This window comes from Mus caroli, unplaced genomic scaffold, assembly GCF_978045245.1.
Source record: "Mus caroli unplaced genomic scaffold, Mus_caroli_1 scaffold_3, whole genome shotgun sequence".
Taxonomy (NCBI): domain Eukaryota; kingdom Metazoa; phylum Chordata; class Mammalia; order Rodentia; family Muridae; genus Mus; species Mus caroli.
Window position 1 is genome coordinate 114,738,557 of NW_028227258.1, and position 24,460 is coordinate 114,763,016.

At 35.9% G+C, this 24,460-nt stretch overlaps 1 pseudogene; it reads left to right on the forward strand.

Moving 5' to 3' along the window:
- The first annotated feature begins 940 nt into the window (after positions 1-940).
- The window catches only part of LOC147005648 (large ribosomal subunit protein uL10 pseudogene), a 73,038-nt pseudogene continuing 49,518 nt past the window's right edge, over positions 941-24,460 (forward strand).

Genomic DNA, 24,460 nt, shown 5'->3' on the forward strand with positions numbered 1-24,460 from the left:
CTATCCTTGTGCAAAAACACTGTTTGTTTAATTTCATATGAGAGATAATTTTGCCAAATGCTTAGCAGTGGTATAAATTTTAAATTGCACAGGATCCACTAAAACACATATACGAAGAATATGATAAAGAGGCTAAAATATACCTGATTTAACAGGTAGCACCATTCAAATTCAAATACATTCTTAACTCAAGTAATTCTTTGTACAGCGTTAAGAAAATATACCAAAATACTACTCTTATTTGAAATGAGGTGAATCTATTATCTGAGAATGTTTGTCTAAAAAGACATTTTATGTTTCATTTAGCAGAGCAAAATTGAACAACTGCCACACATGTGGTAGAGGGTGACTGAAGAAGACTCCTGTCATTCTACTTTAATGTTCCCACTTAATCATAGAAGAGATTATTATTGAGTTTTCCACAATCCACTGATCTGTTCATGTCCAGTTTTGGTTTTCTGTGATCCAGTTTCTCAATTTCCTGTACAAAGAGGCTTCTTCGATGAGGACTGATGGCTTCAGTTATTTGTGGCTATAAGAATATTATTTAGAATGCTGCTATAAGGAAATGAGCTAATCTAGTAAATCCGGGTGATAAAATTTCAGGTCTATGACCCCACTAGCTTCATAAATCTGACTAGATTTCTAGCACCAGTAATGATTTCAATTCTGTTCAGAGAAATCCATCCAATTGTTAATCAAAGCATTTCAAGTGGCTTTCCTCAAAATACAGATGTTTTAGGTAGCCCTTGGATTTCTGTCAAGGTTGAGGGGTTGAGTGCCTGTTGCCAAATAAATCTTACAGGGATGTCACATGATTAAACTGATTGTAGCTGGATATGACCTTGAACCCTCTACCATGAAGTCAAGGTTCTATGGTAGATAAAACAGACATGCTAGGGAAGCTATTGGTAGTTTTACCTACCCACCTGCAACACCTATGAAGTATGACAATATTAAGAATGGTAAGAGAATAGGTGCAGTAAGTGGAACTTACATAGCAGTAGTATACAATAGGTTTTTAATTAGACTTATGTGTGTTTATTTAACCACATAATTGAACATAGTTCTTGGTCTTTCATTTGATTTCTCAGAAAAAAAATGTTATTTTGAAGTGCCCTTCTAAAGTTCAACATTTAATGCCTTATTTCTCTTTAGGATCATCCATGTAGGTCTTTTGACTTGTCCAACTCACATTTTCACTCTTCTCTAACAAGAGAAATTATTTTGCCTAATATAATATAAAATAAAAGAAATATAAATATAAAATTCGTTCATTTTTGGATACTTTAGTTTTCTACTTTCCATATCAGCAATTAGCCTTAATCAACTATAGTCTGAAATGGTAAAAGTTGAAATTTCTCCTAATAAGAAAATGCATAACTATTAAATGCCATACCATACTGATTTAAGTGAAGAATATTTACCAGTAATTGCCTTATTTCTACAGGAATGATAATCATTCTATCACCTACCATTTCCTTACAGTATCTGTGCCCATCATTTAATTACTTATGAAATATTATGGCACACATGGCTCACTGTGCTCATCTTTGGTCATACTCAATGGACTCTAGTTTTATACAGCACTTGGAAACAAGCAAGCGTAATATTACAATTGAATGAGACCAAGGGAAATTTTGATGGAGATTGCATTGAATCTGAAAATTGCTTTCAGAAAGATGGCCATTTTGATTATATTAATCCTGCCAATCCATGAGCATGGGAGATCTTTCTGTTTTCTGAGATATTCCTTGATTTCTTTCTCCAGAGATTTGAAGTTCTTATCATGCAGATCTTTGACTTGATTGATTAGACTCACAGCAAAATACTTTCTATTGTTTGACAATTGTAAAGGAAGTCATTTCCCTAATTTCTTTCTCAGCCTGTTTATTGATTGAATAGAGGAAGGCTACTGATTTTTTGAGTTGATTTTATATCCAGCCACTTTGCTGAAGTTGCGTATCAGTTTAGGACTCCTCTAGTGGAATATTTGGGGTCAATTAAGTATACTATCATATCAACTGTGAAGAATGATATTTTGATTTCCTCCTTCCCAATTTGTATCCCTTTGGCCACCTTTTGTTGTCTAATTGCTCTGGCTAGGACTTAAAGTACTTAAAGTACCTATTCACTACTGAATAGGTAGTGAGAGAGTGGTCAGCCTTGTCCAGTCCCTGATTTTAGTGAGATTCCTTCAAGTTTCTCTCCATTTATTTTGATGTTGGCTACTGGTTTGCTATATAGCTTTTACTATGTTTAGGGATAGGCCTTGTGTTCCTGAACTTTTCAAGACTTTTATCATGAAGGGGTGCTGGATTTTATCAAATGCTTTTTCAGCATCTAATGAAATTATCATGTGTGTTTTTTTTTATTGAGTTTGTTTATATAATGGCTTACATTGATGGACTTCTGTATATTGAACCATTCCTGCATCTCTACTTGATCCTGGGATGATTGTTTTGACGTTTTCTTGGATTCAGTTTGTGAGAATTTTATTGCCTATTTTTGCATCGATATTTATAAGGAAAATTGGTCTGAAGTTCTTTTTTGTGTTGGTTCTTTGTGTGATTAAGGTATAATCATTTTTCATAGAGTTAGAAAGATCAATTTGTAAATTCATCTGGAATAAAAAAAAAAACCCAGGATAGAGAAAAATATTCTCAACAATAAAAGAACTTTTGGGAAAATCACCATCCATGACTTCAAGTTGTATTACAGAGCAGTAGTGATAAAAATTGCATGGTATTTCAGGCAGGTAGATCAATGGAATAGAATTGAAGACCCAGAAATGAACCCACACAGCTATGGTCACTTGATCTGAGACAAAGTAGCTAAAACAATCCAGTGGGAAAAAGACAGCATTTTCAACAAATGGTGTTGGTTCAACTGGCAGTTAGCATGTAAAAGAATAAAAATCAATCCATTCTTATCTCCTTGTACAAAGCTCAAGGCCAAGTAGATCAAGGATCTCCACATAAAACCAGATACACTTAAACTAATAGAAAAGTAAGTGGGGAAGAGGCTCCAGCACATGAGCACAGGGCAAAATTTCCTCATCAGAACACCAATACCTTATGCTCTAAGATCAAGAATTGATAAAAGGGATCTCATAAAATTGGAAAGCTTCTGTAAGACAAAAGACACTGTCAATAGGACAAAATGGCAACCAACAAATTGGGAAATGATATCTACTAATCCTATATCTGATAGAGGGCTAATATCCAATATATACAAAGAACTCAAGAAGATAGACTACAGAGAACAAAATAACCCTATGAAAAATGAGACATAGAGCTAAACAAAGAATTCTCATGTCAAGAATACTGAATGGCTGAGAAGCACCTAAAGAAATTTTGACTATCCTTAGTCATCCCAGAAATGCAAATCAAACCAACCCTGAGATTCTACCTCACACCAGTCAGAATGGCTAAGATCAAAATTTCAGATGACAGCAGATGCTGGCAATGATATGGAGAAAGAAGAACACTCCTCCATTGTTGGTGGTATTGTAAGCTGATACAATCACTCTGGAAATCAGTCTGGCTGTTCCTCAGAAAATTGTACATAGTACTACCTGAGGATCCAACTATACACTTCTGAGCATAAATCCAGAAGATGTTCCAACATGTAATAAAGACACATGCTCTACTATGTTCATAGCAGTCTTATTCTAGTAGCCAGAAGTTGGAAAGAACCCAGATGTAGTTCAACAGAGAAATGGATACAGAAAATGCGGTCCATTTACACAGTGGAGTACTACTCAGCTATTAAAAACAATAACTTCATGAAATTTCCAGGCAAATTGTTGGAAATAGAAAATATCAAGTGAGTAAGATAACCCAGTCACAAAAGAACACACATGGTATACACTCACTGAGAAGTGGATATATGTCCCAGAGCTTAGAGTACTCAAGATACACAGACCACATGATCCTCAATAAGAAGGAAGATCAAAGTGTGAATACTTAGGTCCTTCTTAGGCAATAAAATACCCATGGGAGGAGATACAGAGACAAAATGTGGAACAGACAGTGAAGGAAAGACCATCCAGTGATTGCCTCTTCTGGGGATCCATCTCATATACAGTTACCAAACCCAGACAATATTATGGATGCCAACAAGTGCTTGCTGACAGGAGCCTGATATAGCTGTCTCTTGAGAGGCTCTGCCAGAGCCTGAAAAATACAGAGGTGGATGCTTGCAGCCAACCTTTGAACTGAGCACAGGGTCCCCAAAGGAGGAGCTAGAGAAAGGACTCAAGGAGCTGAAGGGGTTTGCATCCCCATATGAGGAACAACAATATGAACAAACCAGTACCCCCTGAGCTCCCAGGGACTAAATCACCATCCAAAGAGTACACATGGAGGGACCCATGGGTGCAGCAGCATATGTAGCAGCAGATGGCCTTATCAGACACTATTGGAAGAAGTGGTCCTTGGTCCTGCGAAGACTCATTGCCCCAATGTAAGGAATGCCAGGGCAGGGAAGTGAGAATGAGTGGGTTGGCGAGCTGGGGTGAGGGATGAGATAGGGTGTTTTCGGAGGGGAAAAGAAGAAAGGGGATACCATTTGAAATGTAAATAAAAAACACATCTAATAAAAACTTCAAGAAAAAAAGAAAAGAATGGGACCAAGGGTTAACACATTGAAAATGAAGAACTCAAATGTCTCTTTGTGAAGAATGCATGATAGTAAATATAGGTAGGCCTAAAAATTTCATAAGAATACTCATATATCTTGTAAACTATTTCAACAAGTAGAAACGTACAAAATTAATACTCAAAGTGAGTATTCTTTCCTTATAAACATCACAAACTTACTGAGAAGTAAATCAACAAACATTATCATTCACTGTAATCTTAAAAAAGTATTAAATATCTTGGGGAAAATTCAACCAGAAAGTAAAAGACTTCTATGATTAAAAAAATAAATGGAGGAATTGATGGAAATTTATTAAGATTGTCCTATAGAAAATGCCTGGACTTTTAAAATGTGAGTCCCATAGGATTTCTGGGATTGCTTAGTCTGGCATATAGCACTGTAAACCTGAGATTAGGCTTATACAGTAAATAGAAGGTATTTAATTGAGGTTAAATAAAAAGGGATATTAACTTAATTATATAAAGAAAAATGTGACATATATATATATATATATATATATATATATATATATCCACAAAAATATTAACCCCCAAAAGGGAGAATGAATGAAAAATGCTTGTCTTTAAGTATGTGTGGATAAATAAATAAATTCATGCCTACACCAGCTAACGTGGTAGACCGGTTAACAGCAGAAAATTTGGAGGAGCCCTTTCTCAACAGATAATAATATTTGTTCAATATTGCTTTAAATTGTTTTGATTTCCAAAACACAGATGGTTATAAGTTTGATGGTTATAGTATTACAAATCCTCTATGAAAGAGGACAAAAGAGAGCCAACCTGAAAAAAACAGGAGACTGCTAATATGAATCAATCTATACTTCTGATGATTTTTGGTTGCTGGACCGTGGACATGCCATTTTGGGAAAGAGGTTCTTTATTTGTGTTAACAGAAAAAGAAGAAAAGGCTTTGGAACTTTTTCAAAGAGATATTGATTAGATATGATAGGGGAAGACCCCCTGAAGATTCTGGCTACAAACAGGAAAGAAAAACTAAAGAAGAACAAACAGGACTGGTAACATGATTTGCTGATTCCTTCACATGGGGACAGCCCTAAAACTGGCTTAGACATAAAATAATGTCTCTAGCCAAAACTTCAGCTAAAATTGGCCAGTAAATTGTATTGGTTACATAATCCTTAAGATACATCATGCCATATTTCACATGGCATGAATGAAGATCTATTACATTTGGTTATTGATCAAATTACCTCATAAAAAGACAACTGTCTTTCATCTGTTCAAACATGGAGCAAAAGATAATCTTTAAGTAATCTGTGCACTTTGCATAATCCATAGGAATATTTTTACATAACTACAAATTTGGTCGTAAGATATTGCAGAATGAAGCAGCAAGATGCAGTTCTGCAAGACTGATCCTTGGGGATGCCGAAATGACCTGTTGTTCCAGCCCCCTGCTTTCTGATGCTATTTTCAGGGTCTTGCTGTAAGAATAGCTTCAGGGATAGCTGCTGATTCCTGATGAACTCAGTTCATCCAAGCTTTCAGACAGATCTAGTCAGAACTTCAGTCAAGTCATGAACTTCATAAGCATACAAAGACTGGATAACAAATGCTAAAGTTAGCTATCTTTTGTATAATTTATTTACTTACATTTCAGATGTTATCCCTCTCGTCAGTCCCCCTCTGCAAACCCCCTATCACACCCCTCCCCCTGCTTCTATGAAGGAGCCTCCCTACCCATCCACCCATTCTTGTCTCACCACACTTAACTCTGCTGAGACAGAATAAGTTAGTCCTACATAATTTTTGCTTCATTTAGGTCTGTCAGGAGGTTCTGTCCAGAAGGCGAAAGATAGATGCTCCACCTTTATGAAAAATAAGGAGGACTTTCTAGGCAGCCAGCTATCTCTACAGATTATATATGTTTTGGAAGCTCTGGATTTTGCTTCTTATATATTCAGGTAATACTTGATTCATTCTCAGATCTCTGGTGGAGTTAAAGCCTAGTTATAATCTCATAATCCAATTTAGATTGTTAAGCATAAAGGAAGATGTTCTAGATAATAGGATGGTTTTCAGATGGTAATGCAAGGTAAAATCAAAACATAATTTAGGTATAGAATTGTAAACTCTCTAAGTTAAGGTAGATTATATTGTAATGTATCTAAATTGACAAAATTGGTGGACTTAATATTATTAGTGTGTATCATACCTTATAGTTCCCATAACTGTTGTAATTATGTTTGATGTATCTGTGAGATAAAAGGCATTTTTAATGGTCAAAAGGGGGAAATTAGCTGCTTGTATTCTCATGCTAATTGCAGTGTCCCAGAAGTAAGACTGAGGAACCCTGCCCCCAGTTGATTCTGATTGGTAAATAAAGATTTTTACAGCCAATGTCTGGGCAGGACAGACAGAGGCAGGATTTTTAGGATTCTTGGGCTAAGGACCAGGGAGGAAGGAGAAGTGTCATCTATTATGACAGGAACAGAGGACAGCAAAGATGGAATATAGATTCAAGCAAGTAATAACTCAGAAATATTGGAGTGAGTAGTTTAGCCACAAGGAGGTTAGGAAATAGCCCAGCCTATGAGCTATTAAAGGCATACAAATATTTAAAGGATGCACATATGTGTCTTTCATTCCAGAGTACAAAGTTTTGGGGAGGGTGGGAGGAAGGCATCACAGCTGCCAGAGCCATTTTAGTAGGATTAGTTGGGTACAATAACAAGTTATTCAGTACAGTCAATAGAAACTAAGATGCTACATGAAAGAATCACAGCACAACCATCCACTAAACTCACCAGTACACCCAAGATTAAGAGATGGCCACAAACAGCTCCATAGCAGGTTGCTGTTTTCAAACAGAATATAATCTCTGTTACCCAGGGGTGCTACCAATTTGTGACCTTTATGCCTCATGTTCTAAATATCTGGGACTATACATAGCTATATGACAACTCTAGCTGATTACAAAACAAGTAAAAAGAAACAAAAATGAAAATTGTGTGTAGTTAGTCATCATTAAGCAATTTAAATGATATGTGCTGACTATGATGTAAATTGTCAAACTGGGTGTGCAAGTATGAGTACATGTGTGTGTGTGTAGGTGTGTGTTTGTGTGTTCTTGCATGTGCATCTATGTAAGTGTTTTGAGGCATGAGGGTAAAATTGTACATTCATAGACAAAAGAGAACAACTTGGTAGTTTGTTCTTTCCTTCCTAGCACATGGACTCAAGAAATCATCACATTTGTCAGCAAATTCTTTTACCCTCTAAGCCACCATCCTAGGTCAAGCCATTGAGCTTTGAAAACCCATCAGAGGTTTACAAAAGGAGACACATTTCAACTGGGGACATTGGTGCACACCAATATTCTCACCACTTTGCATATGGAGGCAGGGGGATTTTAGTTTCATGAAAGCTTATACAGACCCTGCATCAAAACAAGACACCACTTCCAAAAAATCATAAATTTCCATCATGGTGTATCACATCTTAGATGTCAGTATTTAATAAACTGGGATGGGAACATCACAAGTTTCAGACATCCTGAGATATCCAGTTACTCTATGTCAAAAAAAGTTCCCTTCTCAAAAAGAGTCAGACTGTTCCATTTTACTACTTCCTAAACTTAACAAGTGCCCATCCATTGATTGGGTAGGGTAAAACCAATGCTGAGAGGTCGGAGTGTATGAATGGTTGAGGGACCAACCATCATAAAAGCAGGTGGAGGGTGATGGGATAGGGGACTTGTGGATGGGAAACCAGCAAACGGAGTAACATTTGAAATGTAAATAAAATAGCCAATAAAAATTAAAAATAATACAAAATAAAAATAAAATGAGGAGACTATGCCAAGCAGATCAGCCTATTTGTCATTTTTTCACAGGCAGCCTGTTGATCCATGACATCAGTCCTGCTCTTAACCCTGTCAGAAATACTAAGAATCCCTTTAAAAGATGTTCACCACCATTCTGAGAAGGAACCCTGGCTTCTCTCACAAAGTTGTAATGTCAGCTGCAATTACCTCAGGAAGGCATAATTCCTGTGCATAATCACATCCATTTATACAAACAGTATCAACAAGGCCCTGCTCAATTTTTCAGAAAGTTATTAAAGACCCTAGGAGAACTCCCTCAGAGGGCAGGATCTCCTCTCCCAATAGGGCCCTTCATCTTCAAAACAGAAAGCAAGGCCTTACTGCTGTTCAGTAGAGTTCCCACTTTACAAATGGCTCTGCTGGTGGATACAAGAAATAAATATCAGACACATGGAGAGAGGGAAGGAAGAAAGTAATGTGGTTTACAGAACATCTTGAGTCTGTTCCTCTCCCTCACCCATATGGGTTAGGGTGAGCCTACATGGAACTTGTAATGCTGCAGTCTTTTCCTTCTCCATTGCCTGACCTTTGAGTCCCATGATACTCATGTGTGCTGATGGTTGCTGTTGCTCTGATGCTGATCTGCTGTGTTTACTACTTATCTTTCAGTCTTTATTTCTGGGGAATATACTTCCTCCATTATCCACAGATAATAATACCATAATAAATGAAACAGATGTGGCTCTCGGCTATTAGGAATGGAGATGGTCATGAGGCTATTGAGGAAGAGGAGCAGGCCTTCCGCTTGGACTTTAGGGCCAAGGGAAAGGGTCTAGACAACATAACCACAGAGGTCTATATAACCCTTTGTAGAAATAGTGTCTTGCCAGAGTTGGCCTTGATTTGGAATCATGAAGAGACACATGTATCCTCCAGTTGAATGACTGGTGTGTTAATTAGCCAGGGTGAACTTGGGGACATCAAAGACAGAGAGTTAAAGTGGTCTCAGGAAGAATAGGTATGGGTGGAAAAATAGGATTCTAGATATGATTTAGGAATAAATAGAATTAGGAAGAGAGTACACTAGTCTATGGAGTTGTCAGGATGAGGAAACAAGGATTGGGAAAGGATAGATGATGTTGAAGCTTATAAAACATTAGTACTTTGTCCTCCTAGCTATATGAAGAATTGGAAATGATATTGCCTGGAAAGATATTAGAGAAAGCTAACAGCTTTACTTACATAATAGTCAGAACTTTGTAAGCAATCATTTTAATTTTAGTAGTCTGTCACTTTCCTGTTCTTACTGTAATAATAGTTACTAAAGACTGCTGTTTGCTGTACCAAGAAACTGCAAGAGCTGTGCCCAACTACCAGTGAAGAACAGGCTGTATAAATCTATATGGAAATGTACTTTTGTTTTGTGATTAATATCTGCTCTAAGGAAACAGGGGTTGGGACTACTGATCCCCTGGGATTCATAGAATTTATGTAAACTTAAGAATTTTTGAAGTTAATAAAACTATGATCAAAGCCTTGATGATGTAACTTTGGTTGATAAAAGACAGGGTTCAGGCTCTCTAGTTGGGAGAAGGGTAAAACATGAGAGGAAGAAGAAGAAAGAATGATTAGAGAGGAGATGGCTAAAGAATGATGAAAGGAGAAAAAGGAAAAAAAGGAAAAATGATGAGAATCTTCAGGAAACAGAGGGAGTACCTGGACTGACCCCAAGTCATTATTGAATCAGCTCCATTCCCATTTCTGCCTTTCTCAGGAACCTTGTCATGCTGAGGATGGACCTCAGCACTGGGTGATATATAGATATAGATAATCTTGTAGCTATATGTATAATTAAACCTAAAGAAACCCAGACCAAAACTTGGATATATCTTGATAAAACTATTGGTTGCTTTCCTTATTAGCCTGCATAAAACGTCCAAGAAATATAAAATATCAAAATCATGTAGGAGGTGTTCAAGTGAAATCCATTTTGGTTCCTCCAAATCCTATATCTGAGATGCATGGTGTCTTCAGAAGTAGGTAAATTCTTTCAGACCCTAAAAATACAACCAAGACCAACAGCAACAGCCTACATTGTTTCAGAGTCTGTTGACTCTTATCACAAACAAAACAAAACAAAACAGAACAAAATATATGTGTGTGATTATATATGGATGCTTATATGTGATATATGTAATTTTAGTAAATAGAAGTAATATGATGTTTATTTTTATTACTTGTCTTGCTCTTTCCCTCTCTAGAATTTCTACCCCATCTGAAATAGTCCCTTTTATTTCTTTAACTTCTCAAGTTTTACTCCCTTTAAGCTTACATGTGAAGCTTTGAAGCTAGCAACCATAGATAAGAGAGAATATTCAGTGCTTGCTTGTCTTTCTGGGTTTGGGATATTTCATTTAATATAATGGCTTTTTTAGGTCTATCAATTTACTTTCAAGGTTTATTTCAGGTTTCTTACATTTCAATGGACTTGTACAGTATATGTTTATCACAATTTTATCTATTCATCATTTCAAGGACATTTGTATTGTTTCCATACCCCAAATATTGTGAATAAACTGGTAATGAACAATTTTGAGCAAGTAGAATAGATTTTGGTAGTTTTTAGACATTTTCTAAGGATTAGTGTAGCTGGTTGACATAGTAGGTTTTCTTATTTACCTTTGTAAATATACTCCAAACTGATTTCCAGATTGTCAACATTGATTTGTTCCCCACAAGAGTGAATGTTTCCCTCTCCCCACATTCTCTCCAACATTTGTTTTCAGAACACTGCAGGAGTAAAAGTTTAGCAGGCAAGAGTTAGGAGCTGCACAAGAAGACCAACCAATACAACTGTAACATATATGCAGAGGACCTAGCTCAGACACATGAACACTTCCTGATTGTTGATTCCAACTCTTGAGTCCCTTTGAAGGTAGGTTGGTTGCTTCTATAGAAATTCACATGGTTTCCTTGACCCTTACAGCTCTTACAATTCTTATTACCCCCCCCCCCTTCTGTGAGATTTCCCAAGCTCTGCCTAATGTTTGGCTGTGGGTCTCTGCATCTGCTCCCATCAGTTGGTGGATGGAGCTTCTTTGATGACTATTATGAAAGGTTCCTGTTTATAAGTATAGCAAAGTATCATTAGGAAATAGTTCATTGACATTTTCTTTCATTTTGCCAGTTTGTTTGGTTCTATCTTAGGTCTGTGTGTTATTCAGCTTCTGGCCCTGGCCCTCCAGGCAGTGTCAGTGTTGGGATCACTGTCAAGGCATGGGTCTCAGGCTGGACCAGTCCTTTGTTGGACACTCCCACAAGTTTTCTGTACCATGTTTACTCCTGCACATCTTGTTGGCTGGGCAAATTGTTGGCTGGGCAAATTTTGTGTCTGGGTTGTTGTCACAGTGCATCCACTGGAAGCCTTGCCAGATTAAGAGGATGGCCTATCCAGGCTCTAGATTCCTCATGGCTGGGAGTCTTAGGTAGGTCTCCCATGTAGATTCTTGGGTGTTGCCATTGCATTAGGTTTCTCCCTTACCTGCAAATGCCTCCTAGTTTCAATTGTCTTTCCCAGTGCACTCTCTATTATTCCTCTACCCACCAGATTGAATTCTCCTCTTCCTGTGCCCGACCCTAGTCTATCCATGAGTTCTATTATATTTCCTCTTCTCTGAGAAATTCATGTGTCCACCTTAAGCCTTCCTTGTTTCTTAGCATTTCTTGATCTGTGGATAGTAGTGTGGAGTATCCTTTATTTACAGCAAATATTCTCTTATAAGCTTCAGTCTGATGATATAAGATACCTCATTTCCATACTAAGCACTGGAGTGTCCACCATATTCTTGAAATTAATTTTGCTTTTTATCTTGTGGAACTTCACAGTTAGGTCTTAGCTTAATTTGCTCTATTAATAAAAGTGAATCCAATCTCAGTTGTCATGCTCCCTTATAGGTGCAGCCAGCGTCTCCTTCCACTTGGTAATGTTAGTATTTCTGAACTAACATTTGGACACTGACAATAAAATTTTGTAAATGCTTATCATTTCAACCATAAGGAAAAATGCTTTTTGATCAGTAAAATGTTTTGTTTTCTTATGCTGTGCGTACATGTGTGTGTGTGTGTGTGTGTGTGTGTGTGTGTGTGTGTGTGATATGTGAAAATGTGCATACAATTCCCCATACTTTAGGCTAGAGATTGACATAAGGTGTCTTGTTCTGTTACCTTCTACTTTATTTATTTATTTATTTATTTATTTATTTATATTATTTATTTATTTGTTTATTTATTTATTACTCTTTTGTTGCTATTGTTGTTGCTTTAAGATTATAGTGAGAACCTCATTCCCTTTCCAATCCTCCCATCAACCCTGACATATAACCCTCCTCAAATATACAGGCTTCTTTTACACTAACTGATATAGCAGGCATATGTGTTTATACATGTTTAACCTGTTCATTAATATCATGCTCCTATGTGAATGTGAACCTTTATTACTGGGCAATCAATTGGTGTGCTCTTTTCTGAGCATGACCACGTCTCTTACTCCCAATATTCCTCAGTTGCCTATAGTCCTTTGTATAGGGTTGAAACCTCTTGTACCCCACTCAAACATTTTAATGTTTATTGTTCTTGTGCCATCCCCAAACTTTGTAATGTTTATTGTTTTGCTCCTGTTCAACTCACATATGTCCATCTTGTTTGTGAGATTTTATTGGTGAAGTCCTTGGTATTAGTAGGAGACACAATCTCACAGACAACTCACTGATTCTCTGACTCTTGTTACCTCTCCATTCCCCTTTCACAATATTCCCTGCATTTACATAAATGATCTCTCATTGAATATGCACTCAGTTTGTGTTTAGTTTGGATGGCTAAGAAGCTTCATATATATACCTGCCCCCGTGACATTCCAGTGAGTGAGTTAAAGGCAGTTCTCTGTCTCTGTCTGTCTGTCTGTCTGTCTGTCTGTCTCTCTCTCTCTGATAATTGAATCTGAACTGAAGGTGCTCTGCTTCCTCTGTGAGGACTGTACCCACTGAGCTATCTCCTTCACTTACAGGATTGTAGGTTCTTAAAGCTAAACCATAATGTCAGTATATCCCAAACCAATGAACTGTTTCCTTTGTTGATTCATTATAGATGACTCCTACTCTTTCAGTGTCCAAAGGGAAAACCTCAAGAGCTTATACCAGAACCTGCTGCCTTTTGAAAGCTGACACATCACTGATGCCTGCAAAGGAAGCAGTGACTCTGATTTCACACACATAAGAACAAAGAGGAGTAGACAAGGAACATATTAGAATGCATGGGAACACAAACTGATATTCCCAGTGCATCCTGAGTTCAGTTGGCATAGGACAGAAAGTATGAACTCAAAAGAAAGGGTAGAAATTGAAGGATCAATATTTAAAATAGTACCATTATATGGGGCCAGGACTTTAAGAACATAAATGTAATTTAGAAGGTGGTAAGATGTTTTTATCTTATTCTTTTCCCCCTTTTATTTCATTTTCATTATCATCTGTTATAAAAAAAATTTCAGCAAGAAAGCTACTAAAACACCTTTGTGCAATTTTTAATCTTAAAATCTATTTATCATACATTGAAAGTTAAGAACATCACAAAATGAGTTAATTTTTAAAAATCATTCTGATAATTTTCTTGTTTTGAATTATAATAACATTCTATTTTTAATATTTCCTTTTTCCAAGACAATTTTCTCTTTATAAAGTCTTATGTGTATACTGGCATGTTCATTTAAGCCAAAAGGGAATTAAATCAATTTGTGCTTAGCTTAGGTAATTATTTCATTTACTTTATAATTATTATTCTGAATATGAAATATTCATCATCCAAGAAAAAGTTAAAGCCCATGAAATTCAATTATCATCTGAATTCAGACATGCAGCTTGAAAGTGTTCTCTATCTGAAGTACGTACATGTTTAACTTTGAATTTTATAAACAGCAAGAACTAACTTACTGCACATGGATAATTCTCTTTGTCTCATGTTTCTAATGATAGACTATTACTCCCTCAAAAGCTATTGTTGAAAATACTCTGGAGGTCTGACCAGCAACTGACCAATGCAAATGTCGATACTTGGAGCCAACCATCAGACTGAGCTCAGGGATCTCGTGGGGGAGATGGCAGAAGGACTGGAGGAACAGAGGGGAATTGCAACCCCATAGGAAGAAAAGCATTGGCTCTTTGGACCACCTAATAATTCCAGAGACTAGACCACCAACCAAGAAGTGAGGGAGGGATCCATGACTCCAGATACATATGTACAAAGAATTACCTTGTCTGACAGCAATGTCAGGGAAGGCCCTTGATCCTGTGGAGATTTGAGTCACCAGTGTAGAGGGATGCTGGAGCAGTGGGGCAGGAGAGGTTGGGTGAGTGGGGGAGCACCCTCCTGGAGGCAAAGGGGAGGGAGGATAGTGTGGATATGGGATTAGGGGGAGTTGTGGAGACATAACCGGGAAATGAGATGTCATTTAAGATGTTAATGAATAGAATGGTTAATAGTAATAATAAAAGAAAAAATACTATAGTTTTAAAATAAAAGAAATAAAAGAGAGTAAGCAGTCCACAAAATCAAATCAAAACTTATTATTATTATTATTACTATTATTGTAACAAGTTGGAGTTCATGTAAAGATCAGTGCAGAGACACTTTTGGGAAGTATATCTGATACTATGGATACAGCTTTCAGATGAGTCAAGCAAGCACCATTTTCTGACTCTTATGCATTCATAGTGCCAGGAGCTACAGGTGTGGAGGAAGAACATCTGCGGTGTTACCAGCATTTTTCTGGGGACTATAATATTAACCATCCAGGCAGATGGTCCCACTTGTACAATAGTGGCAATATTGTTTTGGGGATAACCAGTGAGATTTTGGATGGGTTTAAGGCATTCTCTAGGAGAAGAAATATAGACTGAGAACATAAGAGTTTGCTCCTGATGTTGGACTAACTAAAAATATGTAGATAAATTAAGTTTGAATTAATCATTCAGTAAAACAAATATAAACATAAACCCATATTGGAGATTCAGAATTGTAAATATCTATGAGATATTTTATAATAATAACAAGTCATTGAAATCATATTCTACCAATAGCAGTGCAGTCACGTTATAAAGCTTTTAAAGAATATTTATATCAATGAATTTGTATTTTGCTTTAGCAAAAAGTGTTGAAATATGAAAATTATAAATTTGATTTCTAAACTGTCCAAAGATTAAGTTTATAGAAAATAGCCAACTTGTTTTTTTATTTTTTATTATTTTTTATTAATTTTTATTGGTTATTTTATTAACATTTCAAATGCTGTTCCCCTCCCCAGTTTCCATGTCACAATTTTCCTATCCCACCCCCTTACCTGTCTCTATAAGGATGTTCCTCCACCTACCAACCTACCCCTGCCTCACCACCCTAACCTCTCCCTACTGTGGGCCATTGAGCCTCTACAGGATCAAGAGTCTCTCCTCACATTGATGCCAGATAGGGCAGTCGTCTGCTACATATGTAGCTGGAACCATGGACCCATCCATGTGTACTCTTTGTTTGGTGGTTTAGTCCATGGGAGCTTGTGTTGGGCATGTCTGGTTATTTGATATTTTTTTTCTTCTTAAGGGGCTACAATCTCCTTCAGCTCCTTTAGACCTTCCCCTAAGTCTTTCATGGGGTCAAAGTGCTCAGTCCAATGGTTGGTTGAAAGCATCCTCATCATTTTTTGTCAGGCACTGGTAGAGCCGTCATGAGATAGCTATACCATGCCTAGAAGTGCTTGTTGACAGGAGCCTGATATAGCTGAAAATAGTCAACTTTGTAAAAAAGAAAATTAAAGTACACAATGGTACACACAACTAAATTAAATAGTGTTTTTGAAAAATCTTGTTATAATGATTCAGTATAGTCGTTTATGTAACAAAAAGCCTGTTATACAAGAGAACTAATTTCAAACAAGAAACAGAAAATCAATTACAATAGAACAGCCCTCAAACAAGCAAGGAGTTTAACCTTTTTATACAATATTCCAGGGGTCTCAGATGTGCAAGTATATTGTGTTCTCCAGAACTGCTCAGCTTTCATTGCTTTGGTTATTGTTTATAGTTTATTTGTTTGAGACTCTAATGTTAAAGATGCTCAAAGCAATGAACAGACAACACTTTAGGAAAAAGTCATATAAATTAAATTAACAGTCTCAGCTATGATTTTGGGTCAGATTCAGAAGCTTGCAATGTAGACAAATTTTACCAGAAATAGTATAGGAAGACAGAGATTCAAAACAATTGACTTTCAGGTAGAGTGGTCTAGCTGGTAAGTTTGATTTCCTGTGATTGCATTTGCCAGTATAATTTTTACGAGATTTGTTTAATTTCTTCATTTCAATTAGGAGGAAGAATGTCTAAATTGCTTAATACTTCCCAGTAAGAGAAATATCCTGAAAGACAAAGCACAGCAATACAAGGACAATGTTTCTGACTAGCACTTATAATGGTGTTAGAATTGAAATTTAAGATCATTTTGAAATATTGTGTTTCGTTCCACAAAACTAGTATATAACATTTTATAATTGGTGTGTGTTTAATGATGTTTGTTTGAAAATAAAGAATAGGAATCAGATAATAATAACTTGGATAATAATAATTTAATACAGTTGCCTATAGTGGGAATTGCAACACTCAAGGTAGACCCCTGTGCCAACAGGGTTTCCTTCTAAAATATCTTTCTGATGAAAAGAAATGTTTTCTGCCATCTTACTACCAATATCTTAGTCAGGGTTTCTATTCCTGCACAAACATCATGACCAAAAAGCAAGTTGGGGAGGAAAGGGTTTATTCAACTTGTACTATGACACTGCTGTTCAACACCAAAGGAAGTCAGGACTGGAACTCAAGCAGGTCGGGAAGCAGGAGGTGATGCAGAGGCCATGGAGGGATGTTCCTTACTGGCTTGCTTCCCCTGGCTTGCTCAGCTTGCTCTCTTATAGAACCCAAGACTACCAGCCCAGAGATGGCACCACCCACAATTGACCCGCCTATCCTTGATCACTAATTGAGAAAATGCCTTACAGCTGTATCTCATGGAAGCATTTCCTCACCTGAAGCTCCTTTTTCTGTGAAAACTCCAGTCTGTGTCAAGTTTACACAAAACTAGCCAGTACAATAGGGTAGATGCTGAGGTGTGCAAACTCAAATCCTTTGATGTGGGCCTGAATGTTGACTGAGTTACTCACACCATTGGGACCTTATGATAATATTTTTAAAAGGACTCAGTGAGTACTTTGGAAGTAATAGGGTTGTTCTATGCTTGCTCTTGGAAGAGAACATGTATTAAAAACACACTGACAACGATGTTCCATACACTATGAATAAGAAAGGCTCGTGATCTTTTATGCAACAAGCAAAGACACTGGGATGTGATTCAGTGGTTAGTGGCTCAAGCTAGGCATGATGGGACATGACTGTGTTCTCAGCACACTGAGATTACATGGGAGGATCAGGAACTCAAAATCATCTTCAGCTCCATAGAGGATTTGCTGCGTTACATTTTTGCAAAGAAAAAGAAGACGGGTCAAAATTAAATGATGACAGAACAGAATAGGAAACAAAAAGTGATATAAAGAGGAAAGAAATATAGTCCATCACTGGGAAGAGAGGCCCCTTGGTATTGCAAACTTTATATGCCCCAGTACAGGGGAATGCCGGGGCCAAGAAGTGGGAGTGGGTAGGTAGGGGAGCAGGTGGGGCGAGGGTATAGGGAACCTTTGGGACAGCATTTGAAATGTATATAAAGAAAATATCTAATAAAAATAAATAAATAAAAAGAAAAAAAGGAAAGAAATAAAAAGGGGGCGGAGAGATGACTGTCAGAGGAAGAAGAATTAAAAGCAGAATTTGCATGAACCAAGGAAAGATATTATCCAGATGACATCAACCAGAATTTAAAATCTCAATATGGAAGGGAGAGCAAGAACAAATAGGCAGATCAGAAGAATCAAAATTGGGCATATCTAATTGAAATTTAAAAATTCTGAGTTTATGTTAAGTTGGATTATTTTTTCATATTTAATGAATGACAAATATTTTTGTATTACTTATGTAAACCAGCGTTTGAAATATTTATCAACTAGATTTACTTTCAGGTTAAATCCTTCCTTTGGAGAAGCTGATGTTCGAGAAGCCATATACTTTTCTTCCCATTTATTCCACATGAAGAAAAAGCTTCCATTTTTTTGTATTAAATTGGAAGTTCATGCTGTAACATTTTATATACCTTTATGTAGATTCTCTTGTAATGTTTGCTAATATGTTATCTTTGAGTAGACACCAGACACTGAGACCTTCAATTACCAACTCACAAAATAAGCAGGAAAATAACATAATACAGTGGATTCACTTACTGAACTATACATCAACTAAGTACATTAAAGTGTTTGTATTATCATCTTCTTGACTCTCTGACTTACCATTGGATCCACCAGACAACTGAGCTTGTTATTTTCAAGTGACTCTACATGCTCATTAAAAGTGTCATGAAATATGTGAAACACCATGCAAATACTATAAAAAATTGGAAATGTTTATTATATATTTATCTATATTATATTTATATGTTAATAATATATATATATATATATATACATATATATATATATATATATCTCCTGCAATCAGGAGTGTTAATTCCTCCAGTTCATGATATTGCTTTACTTAATTTGATGAATGCAAATATTAATGAAAAATGCCACCAAATATTGTTGTTGCAAATGCATGGGATAAAACCTTAGAATAAAGAAGGGATTTTTCTGTCTTTACCAAGAGGCAACTATTACTTAATGTTTCTGCAAATTCAGATGCACTTAGCGCAGAATTACTTGCAAATCAGGGGCAAGTTTGTAATAGTACTTTATGATGTAATGGCAGAGTTCCATTAAAACATTTCACTATCATAAGACTAATTAGTACTTTTGTAGTAATACTGACTATGTAATGGGCACATTCCATCAAAATGTTTTGCTATCATAAGTCTATCAAAGATTGCAAAGGAAAATGGCAAAAAAGTAATCAAAACTGTACATAACATTAATTTGTACAAGTTCCTAGTTTTCCAGATCATACCAAACATTTTATCCACTGCATATCAGTAGAATTATGAAATTCTGCACTTCAAAGAAATTAAATTAAAGAAAATTCAGACACTTGAAGTTATTCTCAACTCACATGTTTGAGGAATGCTTTTTAAAAGAAAAATGAGTGACTTAACCCAACTTAATTCTGACATAAAGAAGTTGTCTCTCATGTAACTGAACATTTGAATAGGAAAAAAAAATTTCCACTTGTTTACATTCTATATTCTTTGTGTTCTTGGCTAGAGAAAACAACAATTGCAAGTGAGAGTGCTGAAATGTTTCTTGTCAATTCAGAAATTCAAAGGAGTGATTTACCTCTGTGATGCTATGGTTTAAAGTGTTTGCCTAACTATGTAATACGGATTGCCTACAGAAAGACAACTAACTCCTCTCTCTCTCTCTCTCTCTCTCTCTCTCTCTCTCTCTCTCTCTCTCTCTCTCTCTCTCTCTCTCTGTGTGTGTGTGTGTGATTTCTAACTTAATGTTTCTGAAACTTAAGTAGCAAAGATATTGAAATGACTCTTGTAATATGTACCAATGTGGATACATTTCAATCATGTTTTAGGAAGGGAAGGCTTGCTTCATAATTAAAGCATTTGGTGTTCTTATAGAGAGCCACTTCAGTTTCCAGGACCCATATCTTGTATCACATCTTGTATCATCACATATACCTGACATCCAGGTCCAAGGGACCTGACACCCTCCTCTGCCCTCCACAGCACCTGCATCCATTTACACACACACACACACACACACACACACACACACACACACACACACACACACGCATGCATATCTATATCTATATCTATATCTATATCTATATCTATATCTATATCTATATCTATATCTATATCTATATCTATATCTATATCTATATCTATATCTATCTATCTATCTATCTATATATACACACACACACACACACACATACACACACACGCAAGGGTAAGGATATTACATTCACTATTTAATTTGAAGTGCTCTGACATTAGCGCTTTAGTAGAAATAGTTCAAGTCTGTTACACTTGCATTTGGATTACAATGTGATGATTTCAGTTTCCTTTTCCTCCTTTCAATTGAAAGAGAGCTGCTTCTAGGTGATTGTCTCCCTGAACATTGATGTGGTTATATATTCTTAAATCAGTAAACTAGAGGTCTTTTCAAATCTTCACACCCATGGTGACAGGTCCAGGAAAGAGTCAAAACTAATCTAGCAAGTTAGATATTTTCAAGGTTCCAAGTGAAAAGGTTTTGTCCCTTTATTTCATAGTGCTAGGAGAATTCTCTTCTCAAAAAGCACAACAGGGGTCCCATTATGTGGACTTAGGCCTTTTACAGCAATGCCCTAGGCGTTGGGTAATTGCTCATAAGATAAAAGGCTACATTATGAATGCTACATAAATCTTTTGTGTCATATTTTACAAATTATATTTTGCCACTGTATTACCTTTGAGCACCCTACAGATGTTTTTGAAAACATTTACCTCCCCTTATATTTTCAGGGACCTAAAGCCATAAAGGCTTCTCTGTTGGATTTCCACTGCACAATTCTCATTTAAAAATATTTTCCAATCCTTGTTTTGATTTATTTCAAGTCACCTGTGTATCAAATGACAAGCCAGCTGGTTGTTGACCTTTAAAAATTCCCAGAACTTTAAGAGAAAACCATGGGGAACCTGTCCAACATACTGCTCATTTCATAATAAGACTGAAACAGTTTTACTCTCCAAAATCTAAGTATAACTGTGAGAATTTTAATACTGCTATGTAAATGGAGCACGCATTGCTTTGTTAAGGTGTGCACTCTATGATCACATCAATGACTTCTTTTATGATGATTCTTTACTACATTATTAGTATGTAGTTGAGACAGAGAAATCCAAAGAAAGCCATTTTAAAATTCTCGAGGTATGAATTGTGCTTGATTTTGATTTGTTATGTTAAGGTTTGTTTTTCTTTTAATTGTATTTTTGCATGTCTCTCTATTGCTGTATGTGCATGGGTATAGTTATCTATGGATACCAGAAGAATGAACTGTGATGGATGTCCTAGAGCTGGGATTTCAGGCAGCTGTGTGCCATTTAATATATGTTTAGGAAACAAATTTTTGTCCTCTGCAAAAGCACTGTGTAGTACTCATTATTTAGTGCTGTCCTTTTTATTAAGTATTATTAAGTACGTGATCTATGTCTAATCCCTCTCTCCAGTCTTAAAAGGATTTTTTTTTTCACATAACACACCAAATCCAGGACATTGTGAGGGCTATCTTCTGAGCTTAAACCCTTAATTTCCATTCTTGGAAAACTGACAAATCAACTGAATACTTTTAGGTGCTGAAGTATGATCTTTAATAGATTACCTTTACATAGTCCAAGAAGCCAAATACTGTTCAAACAACTAATATAGGACATATGTTAGAAATGATGAAATTAAATCATAGAGTATATGAGAGTTGTAAATTGCTTCTCCCATAGAAATAAGTCTTTATAAGAGAGCAGGGTTTCATTTGAAATCATTGGCTTCTCTCTTTCTTGTCTTATTGTGATGTATAATGAATGAAACCTAGCAGTCTCAAAGATAAAACGAAGAATGATTTATTTTGAACTCTATTACATATGTTGCTCATGTCAGTACTCTATGTACATTTTTACACATTACAGAAAGTATTTACTGTGATTTGCAGGTAACAGATTTTATTCAGAGCTCAATTTGGTCACTGAAGTAACAGAGAACTTCTGCTCTTAAGGTGGTCCTACTGTCTGCACGTTACTGAGACAGCCTTCCAGTAACATTTGAGCCAGCTAAGGAAGTGGCCTTGTTTTGGTGTAGGCAAGTAAGAACTCTATTGAGGATTTAAAAAAGCAATTTTGAACATAGGAGACTTTTATAACCTCTTAGATGAACCTATAGATGTCTAAAGTCTGAGTGCATAGGCCAAACCATGCCCCTCTAAGGGAGAGCAGGAAAAAAAAGTGATGACATGATTTACTCTGCTTGATCTTGATTGAACATCTGAGGAAACAAGAACCAAAGGGGTCTAATAACTGCTTGATCTTTTAATTCACTGATAATAAATTATAGAATGTTAGAGCATGGTTTTAAAATTACTTTTAGATAGCAAAATGAAATTTTGTACAAAATGTGTTTAATAATGACCTTGTACCAATGCCCACCCCCTCATCCCCCTCATCTACCTACTCACTCTCCTCCAGCTTCAGACACTTTTCTTTCTTCTCAGCCCTCATAAACTCTGTCAGTGTAAAGACATGTTTTCTTACAAAGATTTCATTGTTAAGTTGTACAAGAAATACAAAATTCTCTTATGAAAATAATGTACCCTGGAGATTATATATATATATATATATATATATATGTGTGTGTGTGTGTGTGTGTATGTATATGTGTATACATATATGTATATATATATGTGTGTGTGTATACATATATATGTATATACATATATATATTTGTATACATATACTGTGAGAGAAAAAAGTACAAAAATAAGAGTAAAATTATTTCCTACTTTAAGCAATTAAACAGACGCCAATAAAAGTGGCAACAAAACCACAAATTCTGGAAACCACAGACGTAGCAAATGTCATGAAACTGTGGAACTTTTGTTTCAATATATTATCTGATATGTTCCCTGATTTTCTGGTTTCAAATCTTATTTTTCTAGGGAATGAAATCTGGTTTTGTTGGTTGTATGTATTTTTCTTTTTCTTTTTCTTTTTCCATGCAAGTAAACCCTCCTTACATCTATATTTTTATCTTATTTCCTGTTACTTTTGATTTGCTTGTGAGCATTTCTCTAAGATATTGATTTGCATCATTAGGGTATTTATTTGAGATCGCTCTGATTTTTCTCTTTTCTCTTCTTCTTCTTCTTCTTCTTCTTCTTCTTCTTCTTCTTCTTCTTCTTCTTCTTCTTCTTCTTCTTCTCTCTCTCTTTCTCTCTCTCCCCCTCTCTCTCCCTGTCTCTTAAAGAAAAGTACTGATGTAAAGAAATATTCTTCTTAGAACTGTATCAGACATATTCTATAGGACCTCATAAGTATTGTACTCTTTTAACTAAGTATTTTAGTGAGTCTCTCATCATTTTAAGTGACTTCCTGACTTCTTGACCATTTCAAAAGTGTATTTTTTAGTCAACAAGTATTTTTGCTGTTTCTTATGATTTATTTGACAATATTTTCTAGTTTATTACTCTATTATACAATAAGATATAATAAATTATTTCTACTTCAATATTTTGTAAACATTACTTTCTGTCTATAATGAAACCTGTTTAGAGAAGCTTCTATAAAGTATAGATAAGAATGTGGATTCAATATACGTTGGACAGAAAGTCTCTATTCACAGTCATTTCTTCTATGCTGCCTCTTAATTCTACTTCTCTATAAATTTGTAGGTTGGTTGACATAGATAAAAATGAGAGTACGGCCATGCATTATATTTGTATCATGATCTGTCAGTTGACTTGTATGTAAGAACCTAGATATTCAGATCCTATGAATTTACAATTGCAATATTATCCTGAAACATTTTGTGTAGCAATGAGGTAGTACCATATAAAAGCAAAAGAGACTGTCCAATTAACATAGTGCATAAGGAAAAGTAGATGAATAAAGGGAGAACATACTTTTTAATCTGATGAAGTAACAATAATACTGATGGTCCAGTAAAAAGACACAGGGCAGATACAAAGAAAAGTAGGAGCAAAGAAGGAAAGAAAAAAAGAGGACAGTATTGAAGTTTTGTGTTCACAAAATCAAAGACTGTTAGTTCTTTAACATGTAGTATCCTACAATTGAAATTGTAGACTCTTGTATTTTCTGTGGCTTTTGTTGGTGGTGA